Here is a 5719-nt window from a genome sequence, read left to right as displayed (position 1 = left end):
GGGAAAGACTAATCCAAGTGTCCTTTTATGCTAAAGAGTCTCTCAGCACAGAGAGGAGCTCAGTTCTGGCTGCAGCTGTGAGATCTGCTGCCATTTGACCCCCCTAGACTCTTCCAACATCGAGTACAGCATGAAACAAAAAGAGCAGGATACAACTGAGCATCAAATGCAAAGTGCAGTACAAACTGGTGTTACTCCACTGATCAGCACACTCATATCTGAGGTACAAAGTTCACACCAAGTTCTTTGGCTTGATAATGTAAGAACTTGTCAATAAAGTTACAGGTGAAGCCATAAAAGGTAATACTAAAAACAAAAAGACATAACCCCCTTACAACCTCCTACCCAAACCTTGCCAGCTGCTCCTCACACCTGAAAGCTCCAGCCCCCACATGCTGTATTTTAAAGCCCAAGAAATGCCTGAAAGCTGATCTTTAGCAGGGAAATGCCTTAGGTCTGGCAAGGCTCAGGATCTTACACTAATTTAAGGTTTAACTGAGGCTGTTACTGAGAAGGCAGGTGGTGTTCTGCTCTTGGAGTGCTGAGTTTAAGGACATCAAGGTTCCGAAAGCGTGGAAGGTTCTCTATGGCTCTCTAGGAAAGGTTGGCAGGGAAGGAAGTTCTTATTCCTGAACTACTTATTGAGCACTTGCTGAACAAGTCAGAGGCCCAGATTATGTTACTTTAACTCCCAAGAGATCACCCTACCTAACCACTAGACTGCAGGGTATTCTAAGTGGTTTCCATCTTCTGTGTAATTGGTCTTTCCTCTGAGCTAAAAAGTAGAACTAAGGGACTTTGCAGTCCCTTCCTCCAATAACAGCCCAGAAAACCTGCACATCTCCAACCTTTGTCTGAGAGACACTGGAGGATTTCCTCCTTTATCACCAAAAAACAACCACCAACTGTTCAGGCCCAGTTTTTCCTTTGCAACTGTTTTCAACTGAAAGGGAAACAATCAGCAGGAGTGTAAGGATGAAAGAAAACTGGAAGATACACATTAGTTAACTCTGTGAGATGTTCAAAATACAATAAAGGCTCAGATGGCCTTAACTCAGACCAAGTAACTCTAATGTTACTTGGAGTTTGCCTGGTACAAGCTACAAAACATGAGGACTGGGACAGAGGATGTCCTTGCCAACATGCAAACAAAGAAGACCTTTAAGATCATCAAGTCTAACCACCGAAGTAAGGAAGAGGAAGGCTGAGGAAAAGTCTACCCTCTCTTCTACTTCACAAATAGTATAATATGAAGCCTAGGGAACAGAATTTCAGCAAAGCTTTTCCAATCCATTACTGTAATTGCAAGTTTGAAAATATAGAAGAAAAACCAACAAGCAAAATGAATCATTCTCCTAATTTCCAGCCTGAACAGAGATTGTTATTCCTTGTCTGATACTCAAGTCTGGAAATCTAACTGGTTAATCTCAAAAGCTGTAAACCTTCAGGAAGTGCTCCTGACTTGAGGAAATTTCCAAATCTGCACTTTCTGAACCACTTCCTTCCTAAACATAAAGGGAAAATGTGACAAACTGATCATCACCATAACTCCAGAAGCAAATTTTAATTCACCAGCACTACAGCCTGCCTGGCTTTGCCATCTATGGGATTTGTCTGACAACAAGAGGTGAAAGGATTCTGCAGCTCCATTGTCTCAACTGCAGGATCTAAGAAAACACTGGCAGGCTCATCAGAGAGGTTTATGAGCCTGCAATTCAAAGAGATTAAAAGGGAAAAAATCTACTGAGATTCTTTCAGGCTACAGAACAACATTAAATAACTATTAGCAGCTTGGTTCAGTAAAGCTTTACTAGAGCCCTTGCTGGGTCATTCAGGAATTGTAAAAGAGGAAAGGTATTTAAGTTTCACTTGAGGATACAATAAATATTTCTTGGGCTATTTAAGGCTGAGTTTTAGGGAAAGGGTTGCAAGCAGTCAGTAGAAATTTAACCCTTTTAACAGTTTATGGTAATGATAAAAAATAGTCATAATACTTGAAAGATTTTTCTAGCACTTTATCAGGCACATATTCTTAGGATAGATTTGTTTGGTTTTAAACCAAGCACTTAAAGGAAATTCAAGACATGTATTGTCAGTCAAATACTGTTCATATCATCTACTCATCATCACAGTACTCAAACCCTGGATGTTTTCACATGTTATTTTTTTCTAATAGGCTTTTCAGTGTTTAAACAATTACTTCAGTTTGAGTCTTTTGCCTTAATTTCAAACAATCACACCTACTTTCATTTCAAGCCATGTGTTCAGAACATTCTTAACAGAAAGATATGTTTGTTAGAAAAATGCAATAAAATAAAATAAAATACTGCTTCACTTGTAGCAGATCAGAATTAACCCCATGGAGTCAAGACTCGTGCTGCAGCTGAGGGTCTCCAGCCACAAAATCCATGGCTGGAGAAGGAATAGACACTTCTGTCCCCTCCAGAGTACAACCTGGCACCCTGCAAAGCCATTGGGATTGTCAGTGGCAGCTGAATTAGTGACCAGAGAGTGTAAAATGAGCTGTTTTAGGCCTCACTGCCCTACAGAAAGATGCAGAGGGGATGGAACCAAACCCACTGTCAGAGGCAACTGGCACAAGCTGGAACACTGCAATTCCAGACAGAACCTGCAGTTCCTCCTAAGAAGTGACAAAAGAACAAAAGGAAAGTGACACTGGAATGTTAGTCATGTAGGAAAATTGCATCTATAATATTTTCCTCAAAGGGTAATTTAAACTGAAAATCCAAAGGAGGTGTGTGCTGAGATGTGGAAACTCCTACTGGTGATTACACCCCCACCCTATAAACCCTTAGAGCCTACAAGTTGGAGAGGGAATTTCTACAAGGGCATGTGGTGACAGGACAAGGGGGAATGGAATGACTTCAGACTCAGAGAGGTTTAGGTATGAGGCAGAAATCCTCCCCTGAGAGGGTGGAGAGGCACTGGAACAGGCTGCCCAGAGCAGCTCAGGAATCTCCATCCTTGGAGACATGACAAACTAAGCTAGAGAAGGTCTGAACAACTGACCTACGTGGACTTGCTCTGAGTAGGAGGTTGATCTAGATGACCTATGAAGGTCTCTTCCAACCTATGTGATGCTCTGATTCTGTGAGAAGTTTTTCTTCTTTCTAACTGTGCCAAAACAGCATGAAATTTCAGAGTTCAGATGCCTTCTAATATGAAGAATGTAAACCAGGTTTTTCCCAAGCTAAACTCGCTGAAAAACCTTTGGTAGTTATTAGTGTCAAGCTTGATTTTAACTGCATAGTTATCTTTTTTGGAGTGAGATACTGAACACAGAATGGATGAAATTAACAGAAAAAAAGTACATTCTTAATAGGTAAATGGCTATGCAACTTTGGTTCCATCCCCCAAATTTATCACAGGGACTGTAAGGAAAAGATTCACCGTTACAGAAAGTTATTCTTACATGACCATACAGTGAATTGGACAAATTTTCACCAAACATATAAAAAAAGGCAGTTCTTGTAAGATTCCTAGATCAGAAAAGCTTGGGTAAGTATTTGAGCCAAACCTCTAAGCAGTTTGTGGTTTGTCCCTTTCCCTTTAAATACTATGGCCTGAAGGCACAAAAAAATGTAGGAGATTACTGGGAAACCTTCAGAGAAAAGCAGCATTAGGATAGAAAAGCACATTCCCTTGTTATTCTCAATGATTCAAACCCAAAGAAAATTAAAACCACAGAGCCCCACGGAATTTCAGCTTCTTGGAACTTCCCTGACTACTGAATTTCTGAGCCAAGTAATTAAGATTTTGTTAGTGCAACCCAAGGAGGTGCACACAGTCTGTGAAAGGGGAAGAGGCTGCAGTGCAAAGGGCACAGTAACATCCTTCAGGATCCTCCTTCCTAGGCTTCCCCTGCATCTTGCTAACTTGCTGTATTCTCTCTTTCATCACTATCCCCCTTAGCTGCTGTCTCAATTCCTTTATTTCTGTGAGCTTTTATGGCAGTGCCTACGAATTTGTCTAGAATCATGACTTCAGGAGCAGCTTGACAGGCATTCAGAGAACTGGGATTTATTTCACCATCACTTTGCTGCCAGGGAACATGCTGGGAAGAATGCAGAGACACTGCACATGTGTGTTTCGTGTTGGAAGCACTGGGTGCCCCGGGAATGGATTAAAGTATCTCTATCATATGACCATCCCATGACCAAACACCTGCAGAAATAAAGGGACGATTTGTCTTCTGGACAGAATCTTTCCAAAGATTCTGTGTGCTAAAGAATCTCAGAAAATAAAGATAATCTTTAAATTCCTGCAGAGTTTGTCCAAACTAATTTATAGCAACGTCCTTAAATTCCAAGGGAAAACAAAGTAACTGGTTAAATCTTGATAAAACTCTCTAGCTCAGTGGATTAACCTGACTCAAGCAAAATGGAAGTTCATAGTCTGGATTTAAAACTCACTAGATACAGAAGAGACTCCTGACTGAATCTCTCATATTTCTTTTTTCCTGTGTATGAACAACTTGAGAAAATAGAAGACACAGCCACTCTTACAACTGCTGTGAGTACAAGGGGATGAGAGCACTGGACAGCAGAATTTCTTGTCCTGGCATCACATTCAGGCACTGAAAAAATAACTTGGAGATGAAAAATTTATTTAAGTCTGATCTTAAGAGTGTTTACATCATAAATTCGCCCGAGATCCATTTTTTTTCCATTCCTCTAAAATATTCATTCCACAACTCTGTTTTCACCCCTTTCCCCAAACCCACATGAAGTCTGAACCACGAGACTATTTAAGTGGAGAATTCATAGAGTGTACATACAATTCTATATCCCTCTTTTCATCCTGCAGTGATGCCTCTCTGCCAGAATGAGCATGTCTTTGTCTCTCCATGTCCTGCATGTGCAGCAGCAGGGGAGTTAAAACCCAGCACAAGAGGGGAAGGCCTGATGGTGTGCCAATGGACAATGGAAGAGAATTCAATAACAAGCTGCAGAGACACTGGGCTTTTATCAGACACATTCAGAAGTGGTGGTGGCTACACGTCAATGCTGGAGCAGAGTGTGTTGCTGCAGAGTGCGATGGAGTGTTTTCCCCACAGGCAATACACTATTATTGACTCCCCCCATTAACATGTAGGGTGGATATACATTTATTGAAGGTTCTAATGGAAGGCTGAGGGACTCCTATCCCGAGGCCAGAGCAGAAAGACAGCCTATCACTTCATGTAATGGTAGCCCATGTGTGACAGACCTGACCTACATTTCCCCCCTTTCTTTCTCACAACAGCCTGTCACTGTTTTAAGAAGCTATTTTCTGAGAGGTCTAAAAAGAAATGCATGCTGGAGCTGCCTGGTTAATGTGTTGTATTGGAATATTATTTATAAACATGCTTCAGAAAGACTAGTTTAGACTACAGATGAATTATGAAAGCTACCACAGCACACAGTGAAAAAGAATGTCTTAATGATCCTGAAGTGGTTATAAACCCAAACACAAAAGTATAAATGGATTAATCCTCCTGTCTGAGATACTGTACCTGAATGTAGTCTCAGACTTGAAATTCAGAACAACTGATGAAGCTACCTTAAAAAAATAAAAGGGGCTAAGGTCTGCAATTAGTGTAGATGTCATAATAGCTCAAGCTATTAGGAGTAACGCCACCTAACGTTTTGTTGGAAGTCATTCCATGTGCTCCCCAGCTAATGTATGTGTAGCAAAGGCTATAAATAATGGAGCCGCG

The 5719-nt window shown here is 41.0% G+C and overlaps 1 protein-coding gene across 1 annotated transcript in view; it reads right to left on the bottom strand.

Annotated features, from left to right (window-relative positions):
* DNAJC24 (DnaJ (Hsp40) homolog, subfamily C, member 24) overlaps positions 1-5719 on the bottom strand; it is a 24160-nt gene that overhangs the window by 1875 nt on the left and 16566 nt on the right. The window lies entirely within an intron of this gene.

This window comes from Acanthisitta chloris, unplaced genomic scaffold (assembly GCF_000695815.1).
Source record: "Acanthisitta chloris isolate BGI_N310 unplaced genomic scaffold, ASM69581v1 scaffold6482, whole genome shotgun sequence".
Lineage (NCBI taxonomy): Eukaryota > Metazoa > Chordata > Aves > Passeriformes > Acanthisittidae > Acanthisitta > Acanthisitta chloris.
Note: the sequence above shows the minus strand (reverse complement) of the source record. Positions and strands in the feature narration are given on the sequence as shown.